This window comes from Delphinapterus leucas, chromosome 7, assembly GCF_059928025.1.
Source record: "Delphinapterus leucas isolate spDelLeu-1000000601 "Yukka" chromosome 7, BTC_Dleu_Yukka2, whole genome shotgun sequence".
NCBI lineage: Eukaryota > Metazoa > Chordata > Mammalia > Artiodactyla > Monodontidae > Delphinapterus > Delphinapterus leucas.
Genome location: NC_143135.1, coordinates 3458473 through 3473790, shown reverse-complemented (window position 1 = coordinate 3473790; position 15318 = coordinate 3458473). Strand labels below are relative to the sequence as shown.

Sequence of the window (15318 nt, the reverse complement as noted above, 5' to 3'; positions counted from 1 at the left end):
TGGAAGGTTTACCTCAGGACTACATTTGTATGAGAGAAATAAACTTCTCTTACGGAGGCCACTGTGATTTGGGGATTTCAGACGTTTGCCATAAACCCAATACTGATTGGAACACCATGTCACTTGGAGAAAGCAGAAGGTGACAATGAATGCAGTGAAAAATAATATTCTAAAACTGTGGCTCTGAACCCAAGAGCTGCTCTTTCTGTTTAAAAAAAAAAAAAAAAAGACATTAGTCGTCATTAGGCTGAGACCGAATCTCTTTGTTCAGGACTGATGGATAATTGAAAATGGAATGTCTTTCTCACCATGTGACTCGGTGCTATTTACTGCCAGGTCCCTTACCTCACTGCTCCCTAAAATCACCCAGCCGATCACACCCCACAGGCTGAAAGCACAGCACAATAGGAAGAAGCCTGCACGGCTGCCTATTGACACCCCTGCTCCTAGCCTGGAACCACCCTTCCATGCCGTCCCCCAGGGCTCCGCCGTAAGCAGCAGCCCAGCTTCCAGCCTCCGCCCAAACGTTCCCCTGTAGTAGATGTTTCTCAAGCACCCACCGTTTGTGGTTCTGAGCCACCGGTCCAGAGCCAGACAACCACGCCTTGCTCCCTGCTGGGTGGGTGACCTGGGCAAGTGATGTAGCTTCTCCCCACCTCAGTCCTGCTCATCTGTAAAATGGGCATAAAGGGTTACATCCATCGGTACATATCATGTGCTTGGAAAAGAGCCCAGAACTCACGAAGCCTGCCCACCCCCCACAAATTAGCTGCTGTTGTTACATGTCAAGCGAGGGGGCTACAGCGGCGAGCCAGGCAGGTGAGGATTCTGCTCTCCTGGGGAGGCAGGGTAACCTTCTAGAGGCTCGGAAGACACAGCTTCAGCCCTGCCGGCAGCATGACACCCTCTGCGTTGAGCATGTCCCGCTGTGATGGGGGTTGGATGGTGGTGGACCGTTAGGGGCCTGTCTTCCTCACTAGACGGGGGCCCGTGACAATAGGGAACTCAACTGACATTTGACTTCTGAGCACCTAGCCTAGCGGGAGCCTACACACAGCAGGTGTTTCAGGAAACGGTATCAACAGAGGAATGAGCGTGTGAGATACCAGATGGGCAAAGACAGCGAGGCTTAGGGCAAGGTGGCCCAGGGCCCCGACCTCTAGGTGCTCCTTCCAGCCCAGGTCTCCACCCCCAGCCCAGCACCGTTCCTTCTGCAGCCGCAGCAAAAGGCTTTGAGTGGCTTTCTTCCTGGTACAGGTGACCTCACTGACACACGTGTGCATATGTGCAGGTGGAGAAAATGTTAGCTGTGTAGAGCTCAGGCCTTGAAGTCATCAAACTGGGTTTGAATTCAAACTCTCCTGTGCATTTGCTGTGTGGCCCTGGGCAAGCTTACCCGAGCTCTCTGAGCCTCGTCTTCCTCACTGAGAAACGGGCTTTGATGCCGTGATCTATTCCTGTATAACAAACGACCCCAACCCTTAGCAGCTTAGACTACTAGTTATGTCCTGTCTGCCAGGGTTCCTGTGGGTCAGACACTCAGGAGGGCTCAGTGGACTGGTTCTGGTTCCAGGCCTCCAGCTTGGGCTTCCTCCCAATATGGCGGCCTGAGGGTGGCTGAATCACCTACCAGTGGCTCGGGGCTCATAGCCAGTGTGAATCCGCAGCCCATGCAGGTTCAAGGGCAGGGGAATTAGACACCACTCCTTGGTGGGACAGTGGGAAGGTTCTAGAAGAGCCTGTGGGACAGGAGATGTTGTTGAAACCCTCTTTTGGAAAATACAGTTGCCACAGATAACACTCCTGCTGGCCTCAGAGGGGGCCCAGGAGGGTTTCTAGGTGGAAAACACCTGAAACAGCATAGGTGCCTAATAAGTGACCTCTGTGGTGATTACAACCATGATTGATTGGCTCCCCTCCTACCCTTCCTTGGTCAGCTTACATCCTGTTCATGATCCACAGGAATCAGCTCCCATGAGACAGCTGGAAGAAGTAAGGATCTGTTAGTTCACTTGGAGTGGCCCTACGCCCGGCGGAAGGAGTTCCAGGGCACTTAGCCCAGGCCAGGTGAGCTTCAGCGACACCACGTGGGAGCTGGGCATTCACAAGGGGCATTTCCGTTACACCGGGTGAGCACGTGGTGGCCACAATGCCCCACCTGGAGGGCTCAGCCTCCACCATCGGTGTGACAACCTCTTCATAAACAGTCCCTTCCACGTCCTGGAGAGCCTTGTGGCTTGATTTCATCTCCCCTCTGACACAGCAGCACTGAATTAAGAATTTCTGCTGAAGGGAAACTGTCAACGGTAGGGGCCAGAGTATGTCCTTTTCGGACAGCCTTCCCGGATCCATCTTGGCAGCCCTCTTTGTTGCCAGACTCAGGTTCGGCTGCTCATTGCTCAAGAATCCAACACTGAGAGACAAGTGCTGGGTAGAAGGAAAGACAGCTTTACTGGGGAAGCTGGGGAGAAGGTGGACTCATGTCCCCAAGAACCAGCTCCTCCCTCCCCAGGTTTTGCTCAGAGATTTTATAGGGAAAAGAGGAAGGGGCTACGTGCTGGGAAGGGGTTGTGGGGTGTGTATCAGCTCGTGCACGCTCTTCTGATTGGCTGGTGGTGAGCTAACCGAGAGTCAGTGTCATCAGCCTTCTGGTTCCAGCCAGTCAGGGTCTCCACGCCGGTGGTCAGCGTGCAGGTAACTTCTTCCACCTGCTGGGGTTTCAGTCTCTGCAAAACAGCTCAAAGGATGTGGCTCAGAATATGATCTCTGGCCCTTGAGGAGGAACTAAAGGTCCTTGACTCTGTCTAATGGCTAAACTATTATTATTTTGTCTTGCTTGACTATTTTCCTTTGTTTCTGCATATTCTCATTTCCCTGATTAAATTAAATTTATTCCTTGGAACTCAGAAAAGGCCTCAGAGGCTAAAGGTTTTCTACAGACGAGAGGCAGGTGGAGGACGGGGGTGCTGTTTGTTCGGGGAGACCCCATAGGGCCCTCCTGCTCAGTGACAGCCTGACCCCTGATCACAGAGAGCATGAAAGGCCACAGAGGCAGTGGACCCTGGCCTGGGGTATCTTCCATGATCCACCCTCTACTGGGTTGAATAGTGTTCCGAAAAAATTCATGTCCACCTGCGACCTCCAAATGGGACCTTTTTTGGAAATACGGTCTTTGCAGATGTAAATAGGTTAAGACAAGGTCATATTGCAGTAGGGTGGACCCCAAGTCCAATGACTTGTATCCTTCTAAGAAGAGGAAATTTGGACAGAGAGACACATGGGGAGAACACTGTGTGAGGACAGAGGCAGAGGTTGGAGGGATGCAGCTACAAGCCCAGGAATGCCAGGGATTTTCCACAACCTCTAGAAGCTAGAGAGGGGCGTGGGACAGATTCTCCCCCAGAACCTTCAGAAGGAACCAGCCCTGCCAGCACTTTAATTTTAGGACTTCTCACCTCCAGATTGTGTGAGAATATGTTTCTGTTGCTTTAAGACACTCAGTTTGTGGGGTCATTTGTTACAGCAGCTGCAGGTCACACACATACACACCACCACCACTCCTAGCTACACCCACCCTAGCACCCCCCCTAGTTCTGCCCACACCCCCCTTGTTCAGGCGGCCCATTCAGCTCCTCTCTCTGACTTACCAACCATGGCAGAAAAAAGAAAAGATTTTACTCTTTAAAAAGTGCATGTAGGGGCTTCCCTGGTGGCACAGTGGTTGAGAGTCTGCCTGCCGATGCAGGGAACACGGGTTCGTGCCCCAGTCCGGGAAGATCCCACATGCCGTGGAGTGGCTGGGCCCGTGAGCCATGGCCGCTGAGCCTGCGCGTCCAGAGCCTGTGCTCTGCAACGGGAGAAGCCGCAACAGTGAGAGGCCCACGTACTGCAAAAAAAAAAAAAAAAAAAGGTGCACGTAGGACTTCCCTGGAGGTCCAGTGGTTAAGATTCTGTGCTCCCAATGCAGGGGGCATGGGTTTGATCCCTGGTTGGGGAACTAAGATCCCACATGCCACACAGTGTGGCCTAAAAAATTTTTTTTAAAGTGCATGTAACTATTCACGATAGCCAAGACACGGAAGCAACGTAAATGTCCATCGACAGAGGAATGGATAAAGAAGATGTGGTACATATAGACAATGGACTATTACTCATCCATAAAAAAGAATGAAATAATGTCATTTGCAGCAACATGGGTGGACCTAGAGATTATCATAGTAAGTGCAGTAAGTCAGACTGAGACAAAATACCATATGATATCACTTATACGTGGAATCTATAATATGACACAAATGAACTTTATCTACAAAACAGAAACAGACTTACAGACATAGAGAACAGCCTTGTGGTTGCCAAGGGGGAGGAGGGGTGGGGGAAGGAAGGATTGAGAGTTTGGGACTAGCAGATGCAAACTGTTCTACATAAAACGGATGAAAACCAAGGTCCTACTGTATAGCATGGGGAACTGTATTCCATATCGTGTGATGAACCATAATGGAGAAGGATATGAAAAAGAATGTACATGTATATGTGTAACTGAATCACTTTGCTGTACAGCTGAAACTAACACAACACTGTAAATCAACTCTACCACAATAAAATAAATGCTTAAAATAATGTAATTTAATTTTTAAAAATTAAAAGCTCATTTAAGACCAGGTATTTCGCAGGTATGACTTCTCCCCCCACTTTCTAATCTACGCAGGTCCCAGCTGCATTTGCTCTGTGTCACATCAGGGAGAAAGGATCAGGAGAAACCCTCTCTCCTTGAGTGGGTGGTGGAGGGAGAGGTGGGCAAGACCCCTGGGCCCCTCTCTCTCTCCCACCCACCCCACCACACCCCCGGCCATCGGGACAGGGTGGGCCTTGACTCCACCGGACACTAACTACAGTCCTGTCACCCCGAACTGTAAAATCCTCCCATGGTCCCCTGCCGGCTCGACCTTTAGCATCGGAATCAGCGGTTTCGCACCTCATGCCCACACGTTTTTAATTGTGATAAAATACACGTAACATAGAATTTCCCATCTCAGCCATGTTACACGCACAGTTCAGTGGCATTAAGTAGATTCACATTGCTGCGAACCATCTCCACCATCCGTCTCCAGAACTTTCCATCTTCCCAGACTGAAGCTCTGTCCCCATGAAACACTCGCTCCCCCTCCCCTCCCCCAGCCCCGGGCCCCGCCACCCTCCTGTCTGTCTCTGTGGATCTGATGACTCCAGGAACCTCATATGAGTGGAATCCTGCAGGATTTGTCCTTTTATGTCTGGCTTGTTTTTCTCAGTACCATGTCCTCCTGGTTCATCCATATGGTAGCCTGTGTCAGGATTCCAGTGCCGGCTTTTTATAACAAGCAACCCATAAAGCCCTTTTCACTCTCCGGAAATGCAGTGTCTAGAACAATCTAGCACCTTGCCCCTGTCCCCACTAAATGTCCAGTAGAACCCACAACCACCATAACAAGCAACCTGCCCCCCTGCATTTCCCGGACACTCCCTAGGGACGGTCCCCCCACAACCACCCTGAACACTGCTGTCCCAGATGACGCTGGCCCCTGGGGAGGCCAGGGCTCTTTGTTCCTCATCCCCTCCGCAAGTCTCGAGCCCCTGACACCCCTATGAAGTTTCCTCCTTGCAGATTTCATCCCCGTAAGCAAATCACACAGGCAAAAGGCTGCCGAGGGCGGAACCGGTGCACACTCCACCTCTGCGTAGGCTCAGCCGGCAGCGCCCCACAGCTATACCACCATCCTCAGCCGTCACCCTCATTTCAAAGAGGTGGAGATTGAGGCCCAGGGAAGAGGAGAGACTGGGGCTAACGCTCACTGCATGCCTCCCAGGTGCCACGTGCAGTGTGTCCTTGCTGCTGTCAGCATCCCTGAGAGAGACATCATCCCATTTCACAGAAGGGAAGACCGAGGCTCAGAGAGGCAAGGAACTTTGTTCTGGGTCACGTCACAAAGCTGTTTGGTGGCAAAGCCAGAACCAGGAGCTACGACTCCTAATTCTAAGTCAGTACACCCTCCCACCTCCGTGAGGAAGGACAGAGGGGCTCAGACGCCCCTCACCTCTCCCACAGTGGCCGCGGGGTCCCTGTGAGCCTCCAGAACCAGGCTGTGCACCCTGACCCTGTGAGTCAGCGCTCAGAGGGAGCAGCCGCCCTGGTGCCACCCGGTCTCTGCCAGGCACTGCCGTGGCCTTCCCTGGGCCAGGAGGTGATTAATGACCTCGCAGGGAGGATGAGCAGGTAGGACCAGGCGCAGGCATCCCAGCCGAGGCGAGTTTCTCTGTCTGGCTGGTTTCTCTGCAGCTGTTTTCACTTCGCTCCGGAAAATCAGCTTTCCTGCCTCGCCCCGGCCTCCTGCCGCCCCTACTCCAAAAACACCACCTTTGCCCTTGTCCTCCGCCTGGTTCTGCCACTGCTCCCAGCGCTGTGCCTGCTCCTGAGCCTGGCATTCAAGGCCTTGTGCCAACTCCAGCTTCATCCCGTTTCCTGACACAAGCCCTCTTCTCTGGCCAAATTCCTCCCGTCCCCAAAATATGCCCCAGCTTTCCTGCCTCCGAGCCATTGTCTGTGATTCCCCCCATGTCCGCCCTCCTCACGCCATTTCTCCTCCTAGGCTGAGAGGGCAGGTTTGGAGGTAGAGGAACCTGATTATAACCCTGACTTTGCCTTCGTATCAAGCTGTGAGACATCGGGCAAATTCCCGTACCTCTCTGAGCTTCAGTTTCTTCATGTGTAAAACGTCGTTCAATTCAATGCATATTGATTGAAATTCTACTGTGTCCGCAGCAGTCTGAGAATTCAGCAGCTTGGAAATCTTCTTTTTCACTGTCTATCCTTTTGTACCTTTTCAATGCTGTGTTATATGCAAGTGTTCGTTAATTAATTTTTTTTAATTTTTTAAAGATTTTTTGATAATTTTTTATAGTTTTTCTTAGTTGAAGTATAGTTGATTTACAATGTGTGTTAGCTTCAGGTGTACCGCGAGTGATTCCGTTATATATACATATACGTGTGTGTGTGTGTGTGTGTATATGAATATATGTATATTCTTTTTCAGGTTCTTTTCCCATATAGGTTATTACAAAATATTGAGTAGAGTTCCCTGTGCTGTACAGTATATCTATTTTATATATTATTGTTTATCTATTTTATATAGTGTGTCTATGTGACTCCCAATAAAAGTTTTATTAAAATAATAATTCCTAATGAAATAAGACTTAGAAAAGGGAAGGATATCTCACTCCAAAGGCTGCCACGAGGATGAAGGGAGATTTTACATGTAAAGTACCCAGTCTAGTGTCCAGCAAAGAAGTGCTCACCAAATCAGAGCTTCATCAAAATGCTGCCCTCTCAGCTCCTCTAATAAGACTTCTTCAGTTAAACCTGATCCCCACCTCCTCCAGGGTCTCATGACACCTTTGCTTGTCCTATTCCATCCATCCACCCATCCAGCCCTAATACAGCTATCCACTCATCAATTATTTATTGCATACCTACAATGTGCCAGGGCCTGTGCCAGGAGGGCAGGAGATAATGACAAAACAGCCCCAGTCCTTCCCCTCATGGGGACAACTGTCAGGCGGGGGAGAGACACCACCAGAAAATATTTACTATACGGCATTCGAGCTTTGCTAGATTACGTACAGAGTAAGTGCGCGCCATGGAGCACACAGAGATGGCACATGACTTGCAGAAAAGCAGCATCTAAGTCGAGACCTGAAGGTGGCACAGGCAGGCAAAGACGGGAGGCGTGGTCCCTGCGAAGGGTGGGAGGTAAGGTCAGTGCGGAGAACACGATGGAGCGTTGAGCTTGAAGTTGAGAGAAGCGCAGGCCTGGAGAGGTGACAAAGGACCTCGTAGTCACATGAGGAATTTGAACTTTGTCCCAAGAGCAGGCTTGGAGGGTGTCAAGCAAGGAAGGGCATGATAAGGGTCTGGGTCTGGAGCCCTGAGTCTGGCGGCACTGTGGACAGTGGACTGGAGGGATGGGAGGCAGGGCTGAGCAGAAGTGGTGCAAGGGAGCCCGCTGGAAAGCTGAAGCAGAGATGCCTGGGGCAGGAGAAGGTGATGGGGGCTGAAGCAGGGCACGGGCAGCGGGGTCGAGAGAACAGGGTGAGATCAGAAGATTGCCCCCAACTCTTTATCATGAAGCTCTTCATCCTGCAGGAAAGTTGGAAGAACAGTTGGCGACCACGGTCTCCACTTTGATTCAACAGTTATTACCGTGTTCCTCTTTTGCCTTCGCTCAGTAGATAGATAGCGAGACAGGTAGATTTCCTTTTTCTGAACCACTTGAAATTGCAGTCATGACTGCATCTCCCCGCGTAAGGTAATTTTCCTCCTTAACTACAAGACCAGTATCACACTGGAAGTTCAACAGGATGGCATCTGGTGTCCAGTCCGAGTTCAGATTTCCCCAGGTATTCCAGGAATGTCTTTCCGAGTTGGGTTTTGTTTGTTTTGAAATCCAGGGACCCGTCAAGTTTCCAGGATTGCATTTGGTTGCATCTCTTTGGCTTTTAAGGAAGATTCAGGAGGTGGAACGTGCAGGTCTTGGTGAGTCATTGTATGTCGGGGTAGAGGGCAGGGACGAGTCCGGGGGACGGCTGGGGCTCTGGCTTGGGCAGCACAGATGCGGTTCCCCAGACGAGGAGTTCCGGAATAGGAACAGATGTCGAGAGAGGAGCGTCTGGTAGGCAGGTGGAAATGCAGGGGTGACATTCAGGGTCATGGTGGGAGACAGATTGGAGGCTGCATGGGAGTCCTGGAGCTGCCATAACAAGTGACCACAAACTGGGTGCTTTAAAACAACAGAAATTTATTCTCTCGTGGTTCAGGAGGCCAGAAATCTGAAATCACGGTATCAGCATGGCCGTGCTCCCTCCATAGACTCAGGGAAGGATCCTTCCTTGCGTCTTCCAGCCTCTGGTGGTTTCCGGCGATCCTTGGTGTACCTTGCGTTACAGCTGCATCCCTCCGACCTCTGCCCCCTTTTGGTACTTGACCTTCTCCCCTTTGTGTCTTCACACGGTCCTCTTGCAAGGATGTCAGTCACTGGATTTAGGGTCCACCCTATTCTAGTGTGACCCCATCTTAACTAACTGCATCTGCAAAGACCCTATTTCCAAATAAGCTCACATGCTGAAGTTCCAGGTAAACGTGAATTTTAGGGGGGACATGATTCAACCCACTACAGGGACCATAACTGTCTGGATGGTCGTTGAAACCTCAGGAAAGGATGTGATTCCCCGGGGAGTACAGATGGAGAGGAGGGCTCGGGATGGAGCCTTATGGAATCCCCATGTTTAAGGGGGTCACCATAGGGTGAGGAGCCCTAAAAAGCGACCAGGGGGTTTGGCCACAGCTGGGAGGGGGAGGAGGGTGTGGGGTGAACAGGGCAGAGTGCCGTGGGTACCAAGTAAGAGATGCGCTGAGCCGGGGCTCTGGATTCCAGGAAGAGAGCAGTTTCCGGAGACTGCTTGGTGAAAACCCAGACCGCACGGGATTTTGGTTTTAACTTTCGCACACTGGCCTTGGAGCAATCTTTGAGGCCAGTGGAGTAGTCAGTGGCTCTTTTGACGTATTGCTTCTCTGATGCTGTCAGTGCTTCCTGTAGGACCGGAAGCCCCTCCAGCTTAGGGACCCACACCTGCTCTTGTTCACCGTGACGCTCATAGCCCCCAGGACAGTGCCAGCATGTAACAGGCATTCGGAGTACCTGTTAAGTGAGCCGGTGACTGGGGCCAGCCTCCTGGCTACCGCTGGGCCTTTGATCTGGCCGAGGTCCCCAGTGTCGGAGAAGGGGCACCCCTGATGCTGTTCACCCCAATACTCACCACCTTCACGCTCCCCACCCAGGACGAGGCAACACGTGGAGCCACTGAGAGGGACACCCGTCCCTTCCCCTACCCCCGACTCCCTGAGTGTGGAAGGAATGAGGGAGACGACATCGTAATAATAATAATCATAGGGGACCTGCACGGGCGGGCTGGGAATCCAGACCTCCGTGTGGCTGCCACGGTCCTTGTGTCTGCCCAGCAAGCGTCCCCCAGGCCCGGTGCATTGGCCCTGCCGGTCAGCCTGCCCTTCCTTCTCCACTGCCTGCCCCAGACGGCCTTAGCTCAGCCCAAAGCCCAGAGAAGCCACTCCTGGCTCGGCCTGGCTCGCCACGCCGCACCAGTGAGGTTTGCTGCTCTGGATGGGTTTGGTTTCTTCAGTTTTTACTAGGAGTCCTTAATCTCTTTCTCACAAGAGACTGTAACTTGTCATCCCCAGGCAGGTTGCCGCTTGGCCAGTGGGTGGGAACCTGCGGCTCTGCTCCCACACCCCTCTGGAGCCCCAGCTGGCACAGCTGCAGCGGGAGGAGCCTGCAGGCGTGGGAAAGGGGCAGAGCCACCCACACCCTGCCCCCGCTCCTCCTGGCAGCCGGCTGGGGGCCCGCCTCACTGTCCCAGCGGTCCCCAGGAAAGGGAGTGGGAGGGAGGAAGCCCCCTCTCCCTCTTTTTTTTTTCATATATAAGTGCATCTTTGGGGGCTGTCATCTGGGAATTCAATTTTATTTATTTATTTATATATTTTTAATTTTTTTGGCCGTGCGCTGTGCGGAATGCAGGATCTCAGTTCCCCAACCGGGGATGGAACCCGTGCCCCCTGAATTGGGAGCACGGAATCTTAACCACCGGACTACCAGGCAAGTCCCCCACCTCTCCCTTTTGCGGAATTTCCCTTCCCTCAGGCAGAGCAAATCTGAGTACCCCCCATCTTTGGGAAGAGGGGGTGAAGTGTCCAGTAGACGCCCCAGCCTCAGTGAACACCCTCCTCCCAGCCTTTGCGCTGCTGGTGCCTCTGCATGGACCTTCTTCCCGCACTCTCCTCACATGACTAACTCTTACTTGTCCTTTCTGTCCTGCCTTTGATGTTGCTTCTTCCAGGAAGACTGCCCTGCTTTTCCTGGGCCAGAGGTGGTGCCTTCCCCCAGGCTCCCAGACCCCACCACCTCCTTTCCCCTGCACTCTGTCTACACCCACGGGGGATTTAGGTTCCTCGAGGGCCGAGGCCATGTCCTCTTGCCCTCCCTGTGTCCTCGGCACCTGGGCCCACGGAACCTCATAGACTTGCTGTAGCTGGGACGGGAGTTGGCCTGGTTACCTCTCTCTCCCTCCTCTCCCAGGAGCAAGCTCATCGCCTCACTGACTGAGGCTCCCGGCTTCCCCCTTCCCCACTGGGACCACAGCCAGGAGCTGCACGAAGAGCTGTGTGAGGGACGGGGCAGGAGAGACAAGCAGGGTGAGAGGGGCTCCTTGGCGGAGTGACCTCCTGGAAGAGGTGACTCTATGGCATGACAACTCAGAGACTGGGAGACGTCAGCTGTGTGAGAGGTCAGGTCAGAGAGTTCTGGGAAAAGAGGAACAGCCAGTGCAAATGCCCTGGGGCAGGAACCAGGCTGGCAGGTTTGAGAGCCACTAAGGCAGCCAGTGTGACTGCTGCTGGGTGAGTTGTGGATTTCATTCCAAGTGTGTCAGAAACCAGGGAGGAACACGATCTGACTCAGCCTGGGCTGCTGCGGGCGGACTTTCCTGAGCCAGGGTGGCCTGTTGGGTTGAGGCTGAGGGCCAGGGCTCGAGGGGGATTCACAGCGGTCCCCACTCCTGCCCCCATCCTGCAGACGCTGGCCAGTACTTGGAGGTATTCCTGGAAGGCACTGCAAGGAGGAAAGCATCCATGTGGGGAGCAGAAGCACAGCTCAGCTTCTGGCTCCCAGAGGTAATATTAATCTTACACAGTGAGAAATAGGTCAGGGGCGAGAGAACCTGTTTTTCTGCCACCCACAGGGATGGAGACTGGGGCGCAAAGAGCACTGAGTGGGATCTCAGTTCTCCGACCAGGGATGGAACCCGTGCCCCCTGCAGTGAAAGCACGGAGTCTTAACCACTGGACCGCCAGGGAATTCCCCAGCACACAAGCCTTTAAACAAGGACAGCATGTCTTTTGTCTTAAACCCCATCTGGGTTTAAGATATTTGCACAAAGGTCTAAGTTAAATGTAAACAGGTGTTAAATTATTTGACAAAAAGGACCCGTCTTTTTTTCCTCTCTTATTGGAAAGACCCTGCACTGCCATAGGGACCAGCTGTGTGACTGGAGCTGGGGTCCCACCCTGGCCCCTGGGGCGTCCAATAAGGTGTGCCCACCTGAGCCAAGCACTCCGGTCTCCCCACCACCACTTACCCCCAAGTGAGCACCCTGAACCGCAGGCTGGAATGTGCAGAAAATGAACTCAGCACCTGACTCCGAATCCTTCGCCCTCTGAAAAAACGTCTAGTATGAAATAGTTCATTTATACAAAAGAACAGAGGTGAAAATAATGAGATAACATGGACGCCCACGTACCACCGACCACTTAAGAAATAAACAAGCCAGGACCAATCACGCCTTCTAGTGCACCTCATGCCCGGCTCCCCAGCACCCCACCCCACAGGTAACCAAGACCCTGGATTTCACTTTTATCTTCCCCTCTTCCTGGGCTCCTCCTGCCTCGTGCCAGCTGCTCTGTGGTCTCAGAGCGCACGTAGGACGTTGGTAGGGAATGTTTACTGTATTTGTTTCCTGTAGGAAACTGGACTGCTTATGACAACAGAAATGTATTCTCTCCTATCCTGGGGGCCCTAGACTTTTTTTTTTTTTAATTTATTTTTTTTATTTTTGGCTGCGTTGGGCCTTTGTTGCTGCGCGCGGGCTTTCTCTAGTTGTGGCAAGCAGGGGCCACTCTTCGTTGCTGTATGCGGGCTTCTCCTTGCGGTGGCTTCTCTTGTTGCGGAGCACGGGCTCTAGGCGCGCAGGCTTCAGTAGTTGTGGCACGTGGGCTCTAGAGCGCAGGCTCCGTAGTCGTGGCACGTGGGCTCTAGAGCGCAGGCTCAGTAGTTGTGGCACGTGGGCTCTAGAGCGCAGGCTCAGTAGTTGTGGCACGCAAGCTCTAGAGTGCAGGCTCACTAGTTGTGGCGCACGGGCTTAGCTGCTCCGTGGCATGTGGGATCTTCCCAGACCAGGGCACGAACCCATGTCCCCTGCATCGGCAGGCGGACTCTCGACCACTGCGCCACCAGGGAAGTCCCGGCCCTAGACCTTTTGATCAAGCACCTCGAACACCAGAAATCCAAAACGAAGACCAGAAATGAGGCCAGAAATCCGAAATGAAGGTGTGGGCAGGGTTGGCTCCTTCTCGAGGCTCAGAGGGAGAATCCGCCCCATGCCGCTCCTCTAGCTCCCTGAGGTGGCCAAAACCCCTTGGCGCTCCTGGGCCTACAGCCGCATCCCTCCAATCTCTGCCCCCGTCTTCACACGCCTTCTCCCCTGTGTGTCTGCGTCCTCTCCTCTTTCTATAAGGACACAGTCATTCTATGTGGGGCCCACCCTAAATGCAGGATGGTCTCATCTTGACATCCTTAATTTGATTACATCTGCAAAGACCCTTATTCTAAGTAAGATTGCATTCACAGGGACCAGGACAGATCTACCCACCCACCATTACATAGAGGAAGGTGCTCGAAATTTACTTAGCGATGGAGGTGTTGATCCAAAAGTCTAGGGTACCCCGTAGAGTGGGAATGTTTCTGGCATGGCCTCTCCTTTCAGGGCGGGACCACCTCTTACGCCTTGAGGTCCCCCAGCTGCTCAATGGGATGGAGGAGATGGGGTCTGGTCGGGGCTGCTGGAAGCTCACTCAGGAGCCCTCTCAGGCTTATTAAGATGGGCCAAGCACAGAGGCGCAGCCAGGTCTTCCCGCCCGCACCTGGCGGCCACAGCACCGCCATCTTGCCCACCACCCTCCCCCATCAGACTAGGTTAGAGCAGTGCTGCCACTGCTGTCAGCCCTCCTTGCTCCCATCCTTTCCAGCGGGGCATGTCTCACCATGTGATTGAAGAAATGCTGGGGTAATTACTTCTTTAAGGCTTATCTCCTCCCCAGGATCCTGCCTGTCCGGTTCCTTCCTCCCCTGTAGGCCCTCGAGAGATCACTGTGCCCTGAATGAATGAGGTCGGGTGTGAGTGATCCGAACCCTTCCCACCCTGGTCCGAGGGAGGCTGCAGGGTGGGCTGCGTCACAGTGAGGCACCCGACCCGTCCAGGAGGAAGGAACTGCTCCACGTGGGCTCCCTGGGACCCTTCCGGGGACAGCAGCTCTTCCACAGGTGATGACTGCCCACCTGCTCGGTGCTGGAGATCAAGGTAGAGAGACAGGCAGAGGGGCAGAGTGCTGCCACGCCCCGCCTCCCGAACGAGAGCAGACCCTGCCCTGGGCCCTCCCCCATGCCTCCTCCATCCTCCCTGTGCAAAGCCTCTGCCTACAACTCCCACGCTGGGAAGCCCGGTAAAGAGATCCCACGTGTTCCCATCCTGCCCGGTGTGAAAGCCCAGACCAGCCAGCGCTGTGAATTACCGCGGACGGACAGGCCCTGGCATGGGCACTTCCCAGAACTCCGGCTGTGAGCCTTCCCGGCTTTTCTTTGGCGCTCAGCTCTTAGAAAGCCCTTGGGGCAGCACCTCCCAGCACAGCGTGGGCGGATTTGTGTTCCAGTTGTCCGGCTTCTTCCGGGAATTGGCAAACTCCTTTTCACAGCCCTGCCCCTCACACCCCGCCTGGAGCCTTCATGGATGCTCACACACTCTGCTACTGCCTGGGTCAAGGAAGGCACTACTCAGGTCTAAATATTTTGATCCAAAAAAAAAATCCCCACACCCACTGCCCAAGAAATGGGCCTTGTTCCCCTTTCTTCGTCCTGAACCGCAGCCAGCAGGTCCTGAGGACGCTGGGCCGGAGAAGACAGTGACCGTGCTCCCCGTCAGTCCCTGCCAAGCTGGGAGCCACCCCTGCCATCAGCACCTTCTCATCCGGGCCAGGAGAAGGTACGGCCAGGGGGCTGCCTGGGCAGCGGACAGCGGAGGAGCTGAGGCAGGGTCGGGTGAGGAGGGCGGGATGGGGCAGGGGCACCGTGGGGTTGGAGCAGGTGGTCAAGGCTCCATTTGTGGGAAGTGAGTTTGCCTCGTATGTGGGGATGCTTTTCCTTTCACATTGGATCTGACTCACCTGCTAAAACCTGCTATTTTGACCTAAACTTACATGCTATCTAGAGAAGCGGCCTGTAATGAACATCAGATGTGTGAAAATCTATACTGCACAAGAAAATCACAGGTGCCTCCCTAAACATGGTATAAACACACAGGATGATGGGAATTCCCTGGCGGTCCAGCAGTTAGGACTCGGTGCTTCCACTGCTGGGACCTCGGGTTCGACCCCTGGTCGGGGAACTA

The 15318-nt window shown here is 53.4% G+C and overlaps 1 protein-coding gene across 7 annotated transcripts in view; it reads left to right on the top strand.

The window, feature by feature from the left end:
• Window positions 1–15318, top strand: part of FADD (Fas associated via death domain) — a 37027-nt gene that overhangs the window by 11885 nt on the left and 9824 nt on the right. For 3 of the 7 annotated variants that reach the window (XR_016393734.1, XR_016393731.1, XR_016393733.1), the window contains 3 exons: window positions 1963–2067; window positions 8482–8566; window positions 10623–14913. The gene's annotated coding sequence lies outside the window, so the exon portion shown is untranslated. Of the gene's footprint in view, window positions 1–1937; window positions 2068–8481; window positions 8567–10622; window positions 14914–15318 lie in introns of all 7 variants that reach the window. The other 4 variants (XR_016393737.1, XR_016393736.1, XR_016393738.1 and 1 more) reach the window with 4 other exon arrangements.